This window comes from Mus caroli, unplaced genomic scaffold (genome assembly GCF_978045245.1).
Source record: "Mus caroli unplaced genomic scaffold, Mus_caroli_1 scaffold_10, whole genome shotgun sequence".
In the NCBI taxonomy this organism is placed as follows: Eukaryota; Metazoa; Chordata; class Mammalia; order Rodentia; family Muridae; genus Mus; species Mus caroli.
In genome coordinates this window covers 75,830,873-75,839,459 of record NW_028227265.1, presented here as the reverse complement: position 1 = coordinate 75,839,459, position 8,587 = coordinate 75,830,873, and the positions used below count along the sequence as shown (strand labels likewise).

At 40.1% G+C, this 8,587-nt stretch overlaps 1 pseudogene; it reads right to left on the bottom strand.

Moving 5' to 3' along the window:
• Positions 1-7,259: 7,259 nt before the first annotated feature.
• On the bottom strand, positions 7,260-8,057 carry LOC110299760 (glyceraldehyde-3-phosphate dehydrogenase pseudogene; annotated as a pseudogene).
• Positions 8,058-8,587: the final 530 nt, after the last annotated feature.

Here is an 8,587-nt window from a genome sequence, read left to right as displayed (position 1 = left end):
AGTGTAAATACTGAAAATAATCACTATACCCATTACTTCCTCATCATTCCATGACTTCCCAATAAAAGCATTTCAAAGAAGACATGATTACTTCTTTCCCAAAAAAAAGTACACAATTGAGTTTGATAAATTCCAGGTCACTGACAAGAGCAATTTTAATAGCATGGGTAATAAATTCTTTGCTGGTACATGGTCCAGATAGGATAGGTGGAAGAAGAAAGCAAATACAGACAGCTTTTGAAAACATTATTTCTCAATACACTGAAGCACAAAGTACTTGTACTATAGAGCAAAACCAAGATAGTTCTGTGCATTGGTGTGTTATTTAATATGAGGAATAGTACATATCTGTAGGGAATGATACTGCAGGTAGAAAACTTAATTTAAGTCATTTGTGAGAGACTTTGGAACAATCACTTTAGTTGTGAATTAGGTGAAAGAACATAGTTTTCAAGATAGAGGGTTGGACTGGAATAGAAAAAACTAATGCAGCTCAAAACATGAGTGAAAGAGAAGACAAGATAGCCATAGATGGAGTCAAAAGAGTTGATAGCAGGGATGGGGTGGGATAAATTCTTCTTTCTGATCTGTTTATTATTGTTATTGTTGTTGTTTGTTGTTGCTGCTGCTGCTGCTATTGCAGTGAAATAGGAGTATGATGAAAAGACAAAGTCAGGCAGTGTGGAAGAATCATTAACATAACATTGTATGTTTTTTCTTCAGTAACCTGGATACAAGGGCAGAAAATTTGGTGGCTTAAATGGGGCTAGAATTGATGAAAGGAAGGAAGGAAGGAAGGAAGGAAGGAAGGAAGGAAGGAAGGAAGGAAGGAAGGGAGGGAGGGAGGGAGGGAGGGAGGGAGGGAGGGAGGGAGGGAGGGAAGGAGGGAAGGAGGGAAGGAGGGAAGGAGGGAAGGAGGGAAGGAGGGAAGGAGGGAAGGAGGGAAGGAGGGAAGGAGGGAAGGAGGGAAGGAGGGAAGGAGGGAAGGAGGGAAGGAGGGAAGGAGGGAAGGAGGGAAGGAGGGAAGGAGGGAAGGAAGGAAGGAAGGAAGGAAGGAAGGAAGGAAGGAAGGGAAGGAGGGAGGGAGGGAGGAAGAAGGAAAGAGAAAGAAAGAAAGAAAGAAAGAAAGAAAGAAAGAAAGAAAGAAAGAAAGAAAGAAAGAAAGAAAGAAAGAAAGAAAGAAAGAAGAGAGAGAAGGGGGGATAACATCATGAAATGCAGCAGACTGGGTGAGGAGAGAAAACACCAGTTCCATGATGAAAAGCTGTATGAACAGATGAAAGTGAGGAATCACGAGGTATTCAGGTATCTCGTGATCATTTAGAAACATGGAGAGATCCTGGAAGAAATAGAAATCTTCACCTAATACAAGTGAGGAAACATCCCTTACCAGAAAACCTTAGTGTGCTCAAGGTCAACAAAATCAACTACTTCATCTTAAATACATTAACATTGGATCCCACCCGTCATGAAACGAGACTAATACTCATTGAAGAGGCCTTTGAATCATTCTAAATGTCACACTTCATCATGCCCTTAGAGAAAATCCTGTAACGATTCTGGGGCTAGAATTGATGAAAGGAAGGAAGGAAGAGATTCTACTTTTTTCTGTCACTTACTAGTTTCCAGTGGGAGAATTCCAAGATGAGGGATTGGATTTCAAATCCTTTCATTACCCTGCTTCACACTCCATACTACAAGTGACCCCCACCTCACCTGTGTACCTGCCATAAACTTTGATTACAAATCCCTTAAAAATTCATCTAGCCTATTTTGTGTGGGTAAGTGTGTGTGTGACCTGGATACCATCACACCTTTGAATTCTGAGATTAAACACTAGGTCTATCGTGGCACTATGGTGTTTTAAATTAAATTAATTTATTCTTCATCCTCTTCTACTACTTTCATTTGAAGATGAACTAAGTTATTAAATGAACTGATAAATAGGTCTCCCCTCCGAGGTAGGAGCCAAGCTAAGGGCTTAGCCTTGAGACTAAACAGACATAGGTGTGGAGTGGCAGCAATTATTACAAGAAAATAGATTGTCAATGAAGGAGAGTTCTTAATAAAACATCAGCAATGCAAACTCAGCAAAATAAGGACAGATTTATGGATGTTGTCCAGAAAGTAATGTTTCCTTCTAGTTCAAGGGAAATGTAGCAGATTGTTCCAAAAGGAAGATTCTGTGCAAATGCCAGTAATCTCTGATACCTATATTAATAAGATCACCACTCAACGTTTTGCTAGCCTCTCATTTTAAAATAGTATTATTACAATCTCTGATGCTTTTATAGAAGAAGTCATTAAAATTTGGCAAGAAACTAGAAACAATGACTCTGGGTTGTACCTCTTAAGTTCGGTTAAGCACCTTTGGCTTTTATGTTCAGCTGTTTATTGGTGTTGAGGTAGTTATTTAATTACCTACTTGGTTTAATGAAGTCACTTATTACTGTCAAGGTAGCCATAATCAAGGGCATAATACATATAAAGTATGAAAACAATGAAAATTAATTCATCAGCCAATATGAATGCTTATTACAAAAGAGACATTTAGTTGTTTGGGGTTTGGCATTGACATTAGCTTGTGATGACTTTCTGGCTTAGAGTCAATAATCTATTATCTCATTTTGAAATAAAATAAATCTAGTGAGAAAAAGTCATTGAACCATTTGTTTTGCAGGCAAAGTGAAGGGAGGGTGTATTTATTCACCCTTTAAAACACCTGGAAAAACAAATTACTGAGGCAAGACAGAATGTGCTGTATTGTTATTGCATGCATTAAGCTCCATTCTCCACTAAATTTCTGTTCTGCTGTAGATTTTTAAAGAGCAAGGTTTGGAGTTGTCTGATGGTGTTATTTAGCAGAGAAGTCATTTCCTTTATATTAGAATACATGGCAATAAAGCAGAAGGCTTAGAGAATGCTTACTTAAAAGTTTAAGGAGAAATGGGTTTACTTTTAGTGTTTCTTTGCCTATTTGTTTGTTTTCAAAAAAGAGAAAATGAAAAATCTAAACAAAAAATTCTTAAAATGATAGTTTCATAAAAAGTTTAAAACCATCAAATTTATATATTTATATATATATATATGGTCCTAAAGCAAAATTACCTACAATTTTTATCTATATGTACTTTTTATCATTATATTACTATTATTAGTGCTGTTATTATTGTTGTATTGTAATATATATCTGAACTTATTAATTGAACAGTCTGAGAGAAGTTCCCAAGCATGATTATATGTTTTTGTTGGAGTACAAATACACTTAACATAATAAAATAAACCTATTCCAAAAGGTTGTGGTATTTTAAAGGTTAAAAATAAGAGTTATATTAGATACTTTGGAATAATAATCCTTGGCTACAATAATTAATAAGAATAGCATCAGTCCCTGGCTGAATAGATGTTACTCTGTGACTAATCGGATGACCTTGTAGAATATTCTTACACATTTTGTGTAAGGACGCAGTGGTTTTATGTAAACTCATGACTCTCATAGCCTTTTATAACAATCACTACCAGGTATTCATAAAAGAAAAAACTCTATTTATAGCTTTGTTTCTTCTTCTTCATCATTTTTATCGTTGTCTTCTTTTTCTTCCTCCTCCTCCTCCTCCTCCTTCTTCTTCTTTCCCCACCCCCTCCTCCTCCTTCTCCTCCTTCTCTTGCCCCTCTCCTTCCTCCTCCTCTCCTTACCCCTCCTCCTCCTTCTCCTGCTCCTCTTGCTTCTAGCTTTCCTCCTTGGTTTTACGCTTGACGCAGGTGACTCCATTTTGATTCTCATCACTTCTACATTTCTTTCACATGTATTAATAATTATCCACGAAGTAACTGCAGTAAGTCCTGTGATTACATCGATATAAGGTGAGGAAAACAAGGCCTAGAGAAAAGAAGAAAAGGGGACCAACAAAATGTCTAAGCTGGTAAAGGTGTTTTTGCTGACTCTAAATACCTAAACCCAGAATCCACATTGTCAAAGAAAATAACTAACTCCTGCAATTTGTCATCTAACCCACACACACACACACACACACACACACACACACACCCTGGCAAGCATGCACACACTCACATGCATGTGCACAAGCACACAAATCAAATAAATATAATTTAGATGTGTTTCTTATTTCCATCCAATGTGTGTTAATCATGTTTCCCCTCCTCAATTCCCCTAGATCTGCCCCACCTACCTCTTTACTGAACTTCGTATTTTTCCTTTCACCTTCTCTCTCAGATCACCACTAAAAGACAGAAAAAATGAAAATCAAGGTGAAAAAGCAAAAGGAAGAAAAGAGAAAAAAAAAAGAAAAGAAATATAAAAGGCCCAAATGAAACAAAATGGCCTGACAAAAACATCAATAACAACAATAAAACCCGTTCCAGGTAGGCATAGGGCCTACCCTGGAGTGTGGCTGATATGCCCAGTGACATGCCCTTAGAAGAAAAATGATTTTCACTTTGCCAGCAGGTATGAATTGCAGATAGTTTCTTTTTGTTTTTCATTAATGTGTTTATTCACTTTACATCTGATCACTGCCCCCTCCCTCCTCTCCTCCCAGTCTCATCCTCAACTACTCCTCCTCTTCAGAGAACAGAAAGCCCCCTATGGGTACCAACCTGCCCTGGCACATCAATTCACAGAAGGACTAAGTGCATCTTCTCCCAGTCAGGCCAGACAAAGCATTCCAGCTAGCAGAAGGGGATCTAACTTCAGGAAACAGAGTCAGAGATAGCCCCTGTTCCATTTGTAATGGGGGCCCGCATGAAGACCAAGCTGCACATCTGCTACAAATATGTAGGGAGCCTAGTTTCAGCCTCTGCATCCTCTTTGGTCTCTGTGAGCCTCCATGGCCCAGAATAGTTGACTCTATAGGTCTCCTTGTACAGTTCTTGACCTCTCTGGCTCAATTCTTGCCCACACTTTTCCACAAGATTCCCTGAACCCCTCCTGATACTTAGCTATAGATCTCTGCATCTGTTTCCATCAGTTGCTGAATGAAGCCTCAAAGAAGATGGTAATGCTTAGCTGCATTCTGCAAGCATAGCATATTATGAGTAATAATGTCAGGGGTCTCTCTCCCATTGGGCGGTTCTCAAGTTGGGCCAGTTATTGATTGGCCATTCCCTCTATCTCTGCTCCATCTTTATCCAGCACATATTGTAGGCATGACAAATTATGGGTTTAAGGTTTTGTAGGTGGATTGGTGTCCCCCTCCTTCCACTGGAAGTTCTACCTGACTACAGGAGGGGGCCTCTTCAGGTTTCATATCTCCAGCTGCTAGGAGATAGGGTCACCCCCATCGACTTCCAAGATTAGCCACATTCCCTTGTTCAATAGACATCCATCTCTGAGGCAAAGTGTTGAACATGCAAATTAAAGAGAAAAAAAAACAGGTTCCAACAAAATGAATGGGTTAAATTTACCTGTCACAATGCTTGACAAAGAATGTACTTCTTTTTTTTTTTAAGCTCAAAAAAACACTGAAATAATGTAGATTACAGAGAATTGATGAGATTTTGATCCCTGGCATTTGAGTAGTAACCATTAAATAATCCTCTGCCTTTGAGGTTGTCCAGTCCGGTAGTCATACAATAAAGAAGTCTTCTTTTGCATCACATTTGTTACTTAGCTCCGTAATTTTAAAATCCAGTTTTAAAAGTAAACTTCTCCAAAGTTTTGAGTAAGAAATTCTGATATTTTGATGAACTGTACTTTCAATACAGTATTTATCATGGATGGCAAAATGAATTAGGTGTAGGTAGGCCAACCTAGTAAAGGCCATGGTCCAAGTAAGATAGAGTCGGTGCGTCCTTCTCCAACAGGAGCTATATATGGTACTTTAGGTTTATACCCACAGGCTTTAGGCTCAAGTGATTGGTTATTGTCTAGATGGCTGGGTACTCAGGGGACAGGATAATACAGTACAGGCAATAGTGAGACCCTGAAATTACTACTGAGAGCACAGTCAGAATGACTAGTATGGGTCATGGCATTTATATGAAGAACAATTCATTTAAAATGTCAAAGCAGAGGGTACTGTAAGGTCACAGGATGGAAAGTTGCTGGTCAAACCCAGGTATGTGAAATCATGACAGACATGTGGTTTGCATTTTGACGATGTAAGACAGTCTGCATCTTTTAATGTTTTCCCCTTAGATATTTTCCCTATCAAATGTGGCATTTGACACAGCAGGGCAGTTTGAGCAGGCAAGGCACCAGCAGAACTCAATTGCTTGCAGTTAGCTTTGACAAAGCACACATCTCTCTTTAAGACCTCCTACTTAGTTCCTCGAAATTTCAGGTCTGGAAAAAGATAGAGAACCATGAAGCTACCTGTCACCTTAATTAATTGAGTGCACATTTAAGAGAGAGAGAGAGAGAGAAATGCCTTTCATATTCAAGTAGCAAATATGACATCAACAGTGACTCACAGATATTTACATTCATTATAATAAAGGAGACTGATATAAACTAATGAAAAGTCATAAAAATTAGATCCAAAAATCAATGAAAATGCAGGTACAAGGCAATGTGGAAATATAAAAATAGTATGCTAATTTCCAACTGAGGAAATCATAGAGAGGGAAGTTATTAAGCTTTTTCTTTCTTTTTTAGTTATTAAACTTTTAAAGAGTGAGCAAACTTAAGTAGATTTAACTTATTGATTTACTCCACAATCAACTTAATCAATGACTATTTTGAATTTTCATGCTATACAAATTATATTATAGGTGCTATGCTACACTAATGGAATATGCAATTATGTGATAGAGTCAGACTTACAATAATAAATAACATATTAATATGAATTGATACATGCTATAAAACAAAAGCAAATGGCTTTATAGAATGTATGATAAAAACTAATTGTAAACTACTGTATCAGAGAATCAAATGTTTTCACATTGAATATCTACCATTTATGCCTAAACTGTGACTAGATGACCGGGGAGGAATAAGGATGGCTGAGGTGTCCACATCTGGAAAATGTCAAGAAGAGTCAAGCCCAGCTTCCCCAGCTATTTGTAGAAAATGGAGCAGAATCCATATATGAGAGATTTCCAGATCTATAAGATGTGCCTGTAGTATAATGATCGTTTTATTTTTTGAGGTGGGTGCAGCGAACTTTATTGATGGTATTCAAGAGAGTAGGGAGGGCTCCCTAGGCCCCTCCTGTTATTATGGGGGTCTGGGATGGAAATTGTGAGGGAGATGCTCAGTGTTGGGATAGGTATACCTCAGCAACCGAGGGCCTCTCTTTTGTTCTCAGTGTCCTTGCTGGGGTGGGTGGTCCAGGGTTTCTTACTCCTTGGAGGCCATGTAGGCCATGAGGTCCACCACCCTGTTGCTGTAGCCGTATTCATTGTCATACCAGGAAATGAGCTTGACAAAGTTATCATTGAGATCAATGCCAGCGCCGGCATCAAAGGTAGAAGAGTGGGAGTTGCTGTTGAAGTCGCAGGAGACAACCTGGTCCTCAGTGTAGCCCAAAATGCCCTTCAGTGGGCCCTCAGATGCCTGCTTCACCACCACCTTCTTGATGTTATCATACTTGGCAGGTTTCTCCAGGTGGCACGTCAGATCCACAACGAACACATTGGGGGTAGGAACACGGTAGGCCATGCTAGTGAGCTTCCCGTTCAGCTCTGGGATGATCTTGCCCACAGCCTTGGCAACATCAGTGGATGCAGGGATGATGTTCTGGGCAGCCCCACGACCATCACGCCACAGCTTTCCAGAGGGGCCATCCACAGTCTCCTGGGTGGCAGTGATGACATGGACCGTGGTCATGAGCCCTTCCACAATGTCAAAGTTGTCATGGATGACCTTGGCCAGGGGGGCTAAGCAGTTGGTGGTGCAGGATGCATTGCTGACAATCTTGAGTGAGTTGTCATATTCCTCGTGGTTCACACCCATCACAAACATGGGGGCATCGGCAGAAGGGGCGAAGATGATGACCCTTTTGGCTCCACCCTTCAAGTGGGCCCCAGCCTTCTCCATGGTGGTGAAGACACCAGTAGACTCCACGACATACTCAGCACTGGCCTCACCCCATTTGATGTTAGCGGGGTCTCACTTCCGGAAGATGGTGATGGGTTTCCCATTGATGACAAGCTTTCCATTCTCGGCCTTGACTGTGTCGTTGAATTTGCCGTGGGTGGAGTCATACTGAAACATGTAGACCATGTAGTTGAGGTCAATGAAGGGGTCGTTGATGGCAACAATCTCCACTTTGCCATGTGGAGAGCAGATGGCAGCCCTGGTGATCAGGCGCCCAATATGGCCAAATCCGTTCACACCTACCTTCACCATTTTGTCTACGGGAAGAGGCTGACACTGCACAAGAAGATGCGGCTGTCTCTGGAACAGGGGGGAGCAGAAAGCCATAATGTTCTTTAATAGTCTCTAGAGTTAGACACTGGATTCAACCGAATCACAAATAGCAAGTATATCTCTGTTGTTTGTAAGAAAAGTCCAGGGTGATGTAGAATGGAGACACTGAAAGTCAAAGTTAATGTGCAATTGGGAAAGGGAATTTGCAACATAGCTGAGACTATAATCTGAGACTGTTAGTTTTTTCTGCTC